The following is a 12,512-nucleotide window of genomic DNA, read 5'->3' as shown; positions in this document are numbered from 1 at the left end:
TTGGATTATTATGAACGGATGCAAAGCCAGAGCCTCTTCCAAATGCCAACACCTATGCTTGCATATTGAAGGACTGTGGCATAACGCAAGAAGCTGTCAGGGCAAAAAAATCCATGATAAGATTGTTAGTAGGGGTTGTGGGAGAAAAGTGTTGTGCTTGGCAATACTTTGGTTATGCCAAATGTGTACTCACAAAAGAACAAAAAGTTCTTGATGAGCTTCGTATTTGGACTGTAGTCTCTCTTCATCTGCACTTATTATGGGTAATGTCCAGCAAGGGCGGGGCATGAAAGCTCTGGAGTGCAATGAACCGATGCAAGAAAGGGGTTCTCTCTAAATGCAATCATATATGCTCATGTGTGCAAGTTGTGGCTTTCTTGCAGAAGCACATGATATTTTTGACAAGATATGAGTTAAAAAGTGTTATTTCTTGGAATGCACTATTTTTAAGTTATGCTGAACCAGGCCTTTCCGAGAAAGTACTAAAACTCTCAGAGCAACTACAACAAGAGGATGTGGCTCCAGATGTCATCCAAAGTCACATGAAAACCCGTTTCAAAGTCATCCAAAGTCCAGATGCTGAACCGGCCATTCCGAGAAAGTACTAAAACTCTCAGAGCAACTACAACAAGAGGATGTGGCTCCAGATGTCATCCAAAGTCACATTAAAACCCGTTTTAGGCCTATGAAACACAAGGAAACATGAAACATGAAAACTTGTTTTGGACCTACAAAAGCATTGAAGCCATTAGAATTATATACAAAGCATGGAAGAAGCCAGGGTGTAGCTGGTGGATTGATCATAGTAAAGAAGCTATGCTCCAGTTGGTCTACTCTTCAGGCTGCTCTTGGCTCGGTCAACTAAAGGTTGGTTTTGTTGGTACATAGATGCTTTTTTTAATGTTTGCATGGAACTTATGTAGACTTTTGTACTTGAAATAGGTTATGACGATGGAAACTACTCAAAGGATGTTGTTGATGATACAATGTGTTATTGCTTAACCACAATGGGGAATTACGTAATGCTTAAGGAAATCTTGAATGGAATGGTTTAGCCATTGGAGGTTAGTGCAAAATAAATCATTAAATGTGCACCCTCAATAATCTGAGAAACATGACAAGCTCTCTTGAAATCATTAAGGTGCGATTGGGGATCCTCAACTAGGCTAGCATGAAATTCTGGCAAAGGTACTATTGGTTTCTCTATGCAAGGTAGGTTTTGAGAAATCACAATCGCTGTACACATGATTAAGAAGCACATCAAATATCTGCATAAGAAAGGCATAAATAATATAGGGCAGTTTCCGGTCTATAAGGGACTGTTTGTGTCCTTTTTTGCAGCTAGAAGAGCATATAGAATTGGGAGGACATACCAGAATGCTTGGCACATGCTATGTACATCGACCTTTAAAGTACGGGTACCTCTCACTCCTAAAGATTGGGCATTGGCAGACAGTGATATCAATTGGTGGAATGCAAAAACCAAGAATTTCTACATGCTTGAAAAAATGCAGTTAAAACTCCAGGACAGGTGTAACATTGCTTGGAATTTCAGTAAAACTAACTCTTGGTGTTATATGCAGCTTCTCAGATGTTGGTCAGGATACAACTGTTTAAAGCATCAAGTGTTTCTGTGGAGGTTGATCGGAGATGTGCTACGTTTAGCCTCCAATTTAGCTAAAAGAGGCTTCACAGATGGAAGATGTTCTAAATGCCATAACACTCAAGAAACCAGCAGACATGCTTTTTGGAGTTGTGCTATTGTCAAAGGATGGTGGCACCAATTGGTCAAAATTCTCTATGATGCTTGGGGATATAAGTTGTCCAGATATTCTATCACCTTTGGTACCTTCCAGTTTCCTTCAGATGATATCCAACATCTGATGCAGATTATTAGAACCTGGTTGCTTTGGTTCATATGGGTTACTAGGAATAGAGCAGTGTTTCATAAGTAGATAGTCTATCCCTCTAGTCTTCCTTAAAGTTCTTACAAAAGCAGATTCTTCTTCAGAGCTCAGTAAAAGGCTCTGTCAGATACTGCAGATGATGTAACCTATGTTAAATGTGAATAGAAAAAGTATTTTTCCAAAAAAGAAAAGAAAAGATAAAAGCCTTTCTTAAACTGTAACCATTTCAATCCTATAACAGGAGTCCATATCTAAGTCTTGTTGTAAGCAACAATATTATAACAACTTCTTTTGCTACACCTTTAGAAAATCTAGGTTGTAAAACTGAGATAAACCCTTCCATGTAAGATAAGGGCCATGTATACAGCTAAAGATTATGAACTTGTAACTTGAATTAAATTAACAACACTACTTCCAAGCTATAAGCCTTTGCACATGACTATCATGAAGGGGACAAGCTTGACATAGCAAAACAGTAGTAGGTATACAACCATTTCAACATAAAAGATCCTCAACCATCAAGTCCACAACAATACCACTAAATTTCAGACTAAATATAGCCATGATTTGGAAAACTATTGATTAACCATAACCAGTGGTTATTACCAATGAATTCTCGCAATTAAATAAGAAAATGGGTGGACATCAGAAAAGTCCTTCAGAGCAATGTAACTTCAAAGACCTTCACAAAATCAATTCCCAAATTATACAAGGTTAGTGTTGTTAACTTTTTATTTTTTCATAAATTTAATGCAAATATTTGAAATGCTCATTTTGTGTGTGTGTGTGTGTGTGTGTGTGTGTGTGTAGAATGGACACTAGGATCCACCTTCAACATCTACCACCGGGTCCTTTCAATGCTAAGGATCTACAATGGACGGATAAAAAGTGTGAAAAGTCCATATATGGATATGTTCGGGTTGCCTATTCTCATTGGAATCGCTTAGAGGATTTTATAAAAGGAGAGGAGTCTCTTACAGATGTCGAAACAAATTTAACGCAGGAATCTGTGAGGAGGTATAAAAATGATAGCTTATAGCTATTTAGATGAGACCTTGTTTTGGTGTGCTTATGGTCCTAAAGATATGTGTGGAAAGCAATTACTAATGGTTCCTAGCAATTACTAATGGTTCCTAGCAAACCAAAGACAGGGAAAGGATGTGGTCCGGGATGCTTAAAAGGCACTCACATGTGTGGTTGTCAATTGCAAAAGGACTGTATCTTCTAGAAGATGTTACTTGCATAGCAGAAACCAAACGTTTTGTATACATAGCAGAAACCATATACATACTCGTTTTGTATGTATATATGTGTGTCTGTGTATTCTGAAGTATTTTCATAGCTAGATGGGACACACATAGAACTAGAGGAGTATGTATGTTTGTGTCAATAATGATGATGTGCAGGAGGCAAGGTGTGTGTGTGTGTGTGTGTGAGAGAGAGAGAGAGAGAGAGAGAGAGAGAGAGAGAGAGAGATGCTCACCTTTAAAAGGAGCTCGATGTGTCTGGATGTGCAAGGCGTGGCTGCTCACTTTGCCGCTCTCATCTCTTCCAAACTCCTCACCACCTCCTGCATAGTAGGACGATCCTCACGAGTGTCTTGCGTGCAATGCAGGGCCAAGGCCATCGTTGCGAGCATCTCCTTTCTCTGTGTAGTTGAATCTTGGGCCAGCATCAACTCTTCTTGTAATGACCCATCCAGGAGCTGTGAAGCTCTATCGGGGAAAGCTGATTGTACCCATTTTGGTAGGGTCGACCCGTGGCAGCTGCTACGTTCATCATGGGGTCGAATTCTGGTTAACATCTCCAGCAGCACTACGCCATAGCTATAAACGTCGGCCTTGGAACTGACATCTGCCATATATGCACATTCTAGCAGTGCACAATAGACATCAAAAGATGTCAAAATTAATTTAGACTTCATGGTAAGATGTCTAGATCACATGAATTACTGTATATGCCACAAACCCTGAGAAAGATGAAGTGCAAACAAGCAGCAAGACGACAGATGACATACAACAGCATTCACAAGATGAGATTTCACTACCGCATTCTGCTTGTAGCACATAACAGGCAGATCAAAACAGCTGACTTCCTTTTAGTTTCTTTGAAATGGATAATCTACTCACCAGGAGCTAGATATCCGATAGTACCCTCCAACACCATGATGCTCGGCTCCACTGCGGGCTTGATCAAGCGTGCAATCCCAAAATCACCCACATGAGCCACAAAATTCTCATCCAGAAGGATGTTGCTGGGCTTTACGTCACAATGCACAATATGCTGACCAGGAGTGGCTCCGCTGTCGTGATGCAAATACGCAAGGGCGTGTGCAACATCAAGTGCGATTTGGAAGCGTAGAGCCCAGTTCATTTGGCACACCTCACCCAGCTCATATAGGTGCTTTTCCAAACTTCCATTTGCCATGAATTCCAACACCAAGGCTTTGATGTTTGGACCAGACACGCAACTAAGGATTTTGATCAAATTGCGATGCCTGATCTTGCCCAACGTCTGGCACTTCCTTGCAAAACTGTCCTTTGAATCTACTGTCATTCTCTTGATTGCCACCACCCTACCTTCTTTGGAAGTCCCCTTGTACACAATGCCTACACTTCCCACACCCAGAATGTTTTCCTCCTTGAAGCCGTCAGTTGCAGCAAGGATGTCGGCTTCTGATTTCAAATTGATCTCTCTGTGGGGAAAGTCGTCAACTACTCTGATAGCCTTCGACTTGGCGTCCGCCTTTGCCTTGGATGCACACCGGGCGCGAAGAAATAACCCAAAGATGAAGCCTGCCGTGAAAACGGAAGCAGCCACAGCCAAAACAATTATGACTGATCGACTCAGAGATTTGCTCGGGCTAGAAGCAGCACCTGGAGTACACACCTCATGTAAGACGGCTCCGCACAGCCCGGGGTTAGCATAATATGATGCTGCTGTAAAATTATGAAAGGCTCCTTCGCTTGGGACGATTCCCGACAAGTTTAAGAAAGATTAAGAAAGCTTAAGAACTGCAGGCGCAACAGTGTCTCTGGAATTGATCCACTTAGATTGTTCATGGAAAGATCTAGCCAAGCCAAACTTTTGAGACTTCCTAAATCCTCAGGAATTGAGTTCATCAATTGGTTGTGAGATAAATTCAGGACCTGTAGCTCTGTGCAGCCACTTAGGGCTTCAGGAATCCCACCAGAGAGGAAATTGGACGAAAGGTCTATCACTTGTACCATCTGCAAACCTCCTAACCTGGAGGTATGGTTCCTGTAAGCAAGTTGTGGGAGATGCTGAGGTTGAATTGCAGACTCTGGAGGCCGCCGAGAGAAGCTGGTATATTACCTGTGAGGAGGTTGCCTGATAGCGAAAAGCTTTGCAGTCCATGAAGGTCTCCCAAGCTGCTGGGTATAGGTCCTGTGAGACGGTTGTTGTGCAAGTGCAGGTTTCTCAGGCTGGGCATCTCCCCAAGCTCAGATGGGATGCCCCCGCTCAGAACGTTGTCGTTAAGCTGAAGATCATAGAGTCTGCTGCATTCCCTCAGTTGAGAAGGTATCTCACCGCTGAGCTTGTTACTGAATAATGACATGATGTTGATGGAGGACAGGTTTCCTAGGGCAGATGGGATGATGCCACTGAGTTTGTAGCTGGGTTAGATTACCCAATTCTGCTGGCACGCCGCCGGTAAGCCTGTTTCGATCCAGATTGAGATATTGAAGGTTGGAAAGCTTGCCAATCGACATGGGTATTTGGCCCGTGAGATTGTTTGCATTCAGCTCTAAGTCGATCATCTCAGAGCAATTACCCAGAGAAGTTGGGATGACCCCGTCCAAACGATTTTCCCACATAAACAAGTCCTGGAGTTTCCCAAGCTTTCCAAGCTCTGAAGGAATAGAGCCAGAAAAGGCGTTCTGCTCAAACTGGAGCGTAATTAGAGATGAAAGATTGGCGAGGCCTTCAGGGATCTGGCCAGTCATGCTGTTATTGTAGAAACTCAGCCATTGAAGAGCTGTGAGTGCGCTGAATTCGATGGGTATCAGCCCACTGAAATGATTCCATCCAAAATCGAGAATTGTAAGGGCAGTGCAGTTGGCAATGGAGTTTGGTATGCTCCCAGTCATGCTGTTACTGTCAAATTTCAGCTGTTGAAGAGCTGTGAGTGCGCTGAATTCGATGGGTATCAGCCCACGGAAATGATTCCATGAAAAATCGAGAGTTGTGAGGGCAGTGCAGTTGGCTATGGAGTTTGGTATGCTTCCCGTCAAACCATTGTTGCCTATGAGTAGCCGTAATAAACTAGTTATGCCGCCCAGCTTAGCAGGCAGCACTCCAGCCAGCTGGTTGCGCGAAAGGTCTAGGGATATGAGGCTGGTGGAATTTCCCAGGGACGAAGGTATAGTACCTCTGAGTCGGTTATCCCCTAGGAACAAATATTGTAGCGACGATAAACCACCCAGCCAGCTTGGTATGATACCTGCAATTATCAGCAGCACTTGCAGAACTAAACTCAAAAGATCTGATGCTAAACGTGACAGGCATTGCTGATGTGTATATGTATGTATATATGTATGTATGTACATAGAATGTATGTATATGTATGTATGTATGTATACATACATACATACATGCATGCATGCACGTATGTATGTATGTATGTATGTATATAGCGGAGCAGGAAGCGCACCTTGGATGCTGTTGCCCCCTAAGTGGAGATTCCCCAGGGCTGAACAATTTACCAGTGACGGTGGGATGGTTCCCGTCAGCATATTAGTCGCAAGTGATAGATACTGTAACCGTCTGAATTGCCCTAACCAAGAGGGCACACTGCCACTCAGATTGTTGTTGGACAAGGCCACCTCCCTCAGTTGCGAGCAATTTGCCAGCGACTCAGGGATGCTGCCGCTCAGATTATTATTTTGCAACCCGAAGGCTTGCAATTTGGAAAACCTCCCAAAGGTGTATGGAATCTCACCCTCTAAACCGTTGTAGCTCAGCTCCAGAATCTGCAAGCTGGAGAGGCTTCCCAGAGTTTCTGGGATGGGACCGGTGAAGGAATTACCCAAGAGATCGAGAATTCTGAGATTGGAACATGAGGCCAAGGAGGCAGGGATGGAGCCAGCCAAGTAGTTTCCGGAAAGATTGAGGGAGGCAAGGGCTTGAAGAGAGGCAAGGGCAGGGCCAGAGGCTGTGCCAAGGAGGGCGAGCTGTGGGAGGGAGATGGAAGAGACCTTGGAGGTGTGGGGGAGGCAGGTTATGCCGTACCAATGGCAACTGCTGTTGGCGAGGGCAATGCTCCAGCTCATGAGGGCATGATAGGGATCTCTGACAATGGCCTGCTTGAAGGCAATCAAAGCTTGGGCGTCACTAGCAGCCTCCGTCAAATTCGTCGAGTTGGTTGCAGCTGCAATATATTGCATACTCATGACCACTAGCACTACCTGCAGTAGTAGCAAATGATGCTGCTGCTGTTGTTGGCGAACTGCCGTCCCCATTTCTCTCTTAATTTCTGTCACACAACTCACCCAAATCTCTCTATTTATCACGCAACACGCATCTCTCTCTCTTCCTCTCCCTCTCCCTCTCCCTCTTTCAAATACTCACAGAGAAGATGTAATGTGCACATGCATGCCCCCCCCCCCCCCCCCCCCCACCTCTGCTCACAAAAACTGCAAATCTTTCAAATATTCACACAGAAGATGTAATGGCCGATCTTAGATCTTGGGGTGCTTGAGGACATGCCACTTAAAAGTGAGGCAGTCAAAAGAGAGACAGGATTTGAACCCGCAACCTCCCTCTCGCAGGGTATGTAATGTGCACATGCATGCACCCCCCCCCCCCCCCCGCCCCCCCCCCCCCCCGGCTAATCTGTTCACAAAAAGTGCAGAGTGATTGCTCTTTAGACGTTAAATCTCCATGGTCTTTAGACATGAGCATTAAGGCCAAGTGGTGAGTAGTTACTAGTACAGTCAGATTGATTGCTCTTTATTTTTTTTAAAAAAAATTGGCGACTACTAAAAGGGAGCAAAGTACTCCGTGAGGATCCTTCATATGCTCTACAAAGCGAGGGCAAGGTACTATCAGGTGTCCAGCCGGGGATCGAACCTGGTACCTCCAGGTTACAAGCCACCCCCTTCAGATTCATTGCTCTTTAGACACTAAAACTCCGTGCTCTTTAGACATGAGCATTGAGGACAGGTTAGTAGTTACTAGTAGCACTCTACAAGAGCACTTTAAGAGCTCTCCCTTCCTTGCATCCTCTCGGTGCAAGCTGCAGCCATCAAACAACACATACACGGTTCACCCATTTCGACCTTTAGAGCCAGCACTGTAACCCCACCAGCCTCTACTCCCTCATTTACAAGCCTACCTGGCAGACCACCCTCCAGAGGAGTCACTCTGGACAGAGCCATTGCCATCTGTAGAATGAGACGCCCACGACCACGAGGATCGCGTCCACGACTCCCTCACCATCGGCAAATTCGAGCCATCATTGCCCGCCACCGGAGGAGTTTACCGCGACGATTCAGCGGTTCAGTTTTCAGCTCTTAGCTCTCTTAGGATGTTACTATTTTCATTCTTTCTTTCAGATTTGTTATGATGAGACATCATCATCATCAGTTGTACCTTGTTTTGGTCTCATGGGCCATTTCGGCCTTTATGAGACGTTAATATATCTTTCTTTCTTTCTACTCAGTTGCCAACACAGAGAACACGCGCGCACACACACACACACCCTGCACTTAATCTCTCTATATCTCTTTTACCGCACTCTCCCTCTTGCTCATAGCCTCGAAATCTCTCTCTCTCTCTCTCTTTCGTGAAATGGTTTTTTATATTATATGTAAAATGTACATCAGCCACATGGCTCACACAGAACCTATGGCCCCAAACAAAACCCCCACAAAAGATCCTCTAAAGGATCGTGACCATGCAAACCTGTACACTAATAAGAAAGCCTCCTAGCCAAATAAGCATCCCAGATAGAAGCATCAAAGATGAGCCAGCCGAGCCGCCGTAGACCATAAGGAAATAACATCTGCATCCAGTAGCTGAGCTGAGAGAAGAGAAGAAAACTGCCAAAGCAGCAAACCGCGGATACGTAGAATGTGCCCATGTATTCCAGACAAGGAATCAAAAATGAACCCATTCCGTGTAGTCCAAATATGCCAAAGTCCTGTCCATCTAAGGAAATGGAATATCACAAGGTGGCTGTCTGAAGTAATGACTTGAGGACAAATCCCAAATATCCACTGATGAGCCGAAACAGTAGACCTCTCTACTACCTCCCAAACGCGAGAGACAAAAGACCAAATCTGACGGGCCACTGGACAACTCATGAACAGATGCATAACTGTTTCAGTGCATGTCGTGCAGAAGAAGCAAGAGGCCACTGTAATTTTACGACGGCTCAGCTGATCCCGTGTAGGTAACCCTCCCACCAACATCCTCCAAATGAAAACCTTACCTTGGTAAGGGAGTTTAGACTGCCAACCACGCATAAGAGTTTTCTGCCACCATCTTGGCTGAAACCCAATCTTTCTCTGATACAAGCTTATGATAGACCTGGTTAGCTGAGAGTGATATCAAGTCACCAGATTTACATAGTGCCCAATCAAGCCAAGGCTGATCTGCAGATGGCCGAGGCAATGGAGTAAAAGGCTCAACTGCATGCATGATGTCAACCCATAGTGGCTGAAATGTCCGAGGAACCCTAAAGTGCTGCCGAATACGACGAAATGAATATGGCCTGTCTCACGACCAGGTATCACAGCATCTCGGATTCTAACCAAGCCTAGCCTGACCATGCGGTTGAGTCGTATGCGTGAAGCATCTCTGTCTGGCCAAACAATGACACGCGACTCCACAAATGTTTCGAACTGCAAAGAGTTCAAAAGTAGTCTTTCATGACCAGGATCCCACCGAGCCAACAGTAGAACTTCATGCCAAGAAAGGAGAATATGCGATAAAATGTGTGATGAGCGAATACGGACAGGATGAGCCGCATTCACAATGTCCCACCATGAAGCCTGCACACGTGTCCGCCCATGTGACAATCCCTCCAACTCAATCAAGTCACGAGCCATGAAAACCCAAGGCTGCTCTTGCAAACACATATCCTGAAAAAGCGCCCACCTACGCGCCACCATATGCAAGCGGACATCCAGTAAAGCAGCCCCACCCATTCTTTTGGGCGTCGTAATGTGATTCCAAGCTATCCATGTTTGACCCATAATATTTCCTTGCCTCTTCCACAGCATAAACCGAATGGGAGCAACCAGACGGATGAGAGATTTGTGCGTCCAAGGTAGCAAAGGTAAAAAATAGGAAATCATGCTGAGCATAATAACCTGAGCCCTCACATGCATAGGCCACCCTTGAGCTTTCCAATACACAAATTTATCTGAGATCCGAGCAGAATTCCAAGCAAGAAGCACTTGGGGGTCCACATCCACACCCACCGGATATCCAAGATGACGACGAACAATGTCTCCTGTATGCACCACACGGCCTTGCCACCCTAATGCCTCAAGATCAAATTCCGTGCATACAATGAGGGCTGATTTTGATGAATTTATTTTCAGCCCAGAAGCCAATGCAAAATTATTCCAAGCTTCCATTGCTCGATCTATATTGGCTTTTTCGGCCCTGAGAAACATAAAAGTATCATCCGCAAGGGCTTGAGCAACCAATTGCTTGCCATGAGGGAGATGCAAACCAACCACTTCACCATGCGATGCCATAGCATCTAGGCGAGATAACATAGGATGAGTGGCAATGGCAAAGAAAAGAGGGCTAAGAGGACAGCCCTGCCGGAGAGAACGGGTGAGAGAAATACCATCCGAAAGTCCTCCATTGAGCATAATCCGCGTGATAGAGCCAGAGCCAAGTAAATGCACCAAATTAGCCATTTTGGGACCAAAGCCCATGGCTGTCATTAACTGAGAAAGGAAAGACCAGCTGACATGATCAAAAGCTTTTTCAAGATCCAGCTGCACCATCACAATCTCTTGCTTCTTTGCCTTGGCATAATCCACTCCAATTTGAACATTAAGAATATTATGCAAAATATTCCTGCCATGCACAAATCCATATTGATATGGATGAACAAGAGTAGGAAGCACCTTCTGCAAGCGATTGGCAAAAATCTTTGTAAAGATTTTATACATAATACCCATAAGTGAGATCGGGCGCCATTGAGCCAAAGAAGTAGGCGAAGGGACTTTGGGCAACAAACGAAGTATGCCCAACTTCCAATCGGCAGGCATATATCCCTCATCCCAAACCCTTTGACAAATAAGCGTCAAAGGCTCTGCAAGCTGATCAGCATATTTTCGGAAAAACTCATTTGTCAAACCATCCCAACCAGGGCTCTTTCCCATGGGAAGTTTGGAGAGAACAGCTTCCACTTCCCCTTGAGTAACAGGAGCATCAAGCTGAACCGCCACATCAAGGTCAACTTGATATCGTACTTCAGCAAACAATGACTCCCTTGCAGCCAGGACAGCCGGTGAGACATCCTCTCGAGGGGCAAGCAAATCTTCATAAAACCTGATGCAATGCTGAATAACCTCAGAAGGTTGAGTAACAAGGTTGCCTTTGGCATCCATCAGCCTAACAATATTCTCACGCATATGTTTTTGATGCAACTTATCATAGAAGCGATGAGATTGACAGTTAGCATCCCGCAAAGCATCAAGACGTGCAAGTAGTTTAAAGCGAACATATTGTGCTTCCTGCACCCTAGATAGCTCCTTTTTCAGCCATTCTATGGCATCCGCAACTTCAGCATCCATAGAGTCAGTAAACATGAACGCTTGCAAGCCCTTTAAAAGCGACTCAAGGAGGGCCACATGCTGTTTTTGTATAGAGGCATTAGCAAGACCATAATGCCGTGCTAATTTCCGAGTGTTGGTAAGGAACACTGGCCAAGCATGATAATCAGCCATGGACACTCTTGTGGAGAAATGTCGTATCAACTGACGCATATAAACATCAAAAACTTCATGCTCCAAAAAAGTGTGATTTAAGCGCAAAGGCAAGCGTCCCAACAAGCCTTTATATGCATCCACAGGATGATAGACCATTTCAAACACAAGCGGCCAATGATCTGACAAAACCTGTTGCTGATCAACCATCATAGTAAGAACCTCTGGCAAAAAGAGATCTTGATGTAAAATATACATCCTATCCAATCTAGCATAAGTGCCCCGAAACTGTTGTGAGGCATAAGTGTAACCCCTTTCATCTGAATGCAACCAAGACCACATGTCTTGTTTTAGCGACCTTGCTGCAAAAGCTTCCCACGCCTTTCTCTCCGGGCCATCCATTACAGAATGAGGCGACGTGGCTTGCTCCCTGGAGACACACATATTAAAGTCCCCCATCACAAAGCCAGGATGAGAGATTGAAAGAGCACACAAGTCATTCCACAGCAAACGGCGTGCACGAGCATTATTTGGAGCATACACCCCTAACAACCATAAAGGCGTATCATCCCAAACAATCTGTATCACTAGAAATCTTCCATGAACATCTTGAATCACAAGAGAAGGCTGAAACTGCGAACGAACAGCAAACATAACACCTGACTGCGAAGCAGGATGTCCGCTGTAG

At 44.7% G+C, this 12,512-nt stretch overlaps 1 pseudogene across 1 annotated transcript; it reads right to left on the bottom strand.

Moving 5' to 3' along the window:
* Window positions 1–2,286: 2,286 nt before the first annotated feature.
* Window positions 2,287–7,526, bottom strand: LOC147627402 (uncharacterized; annotated as a pseudogene). Its single transcript, XR_015268492.1, has 4 exons — window positions 6,583–7,526; window positions 4,037–6,372; window positions 3,391–3,779; window positions 2,287–2,589 (listed from the first exon to the last, which is right to left on the bottom strand). The product of XR_015268492.1 is annotated as an uncharacterized LOC147627402 (transcript).
* Window positions 7,527–12,512: the final 4,986 nt, after the last annotated feature.

This window comes from Cibotium barometz, chromosome 21, assembly GCF_041138505.1.
Source record: "Cibotium barometz isolate CiBa-2024 chromosome 21, ASM4113850v1, whole genome shotgun sequence".
Classification (NCBI taxonomy): domain Eukaryota; kingdom Viridiplantae; phylum Streptophyta; class Polypodiopsida; order Cyatheales; family Cibotiaceae; genus Cibotium; species Cibotium barometz.
This window is presented reverse-complemented; position numbering and strand designations above follow the sequence as displayed.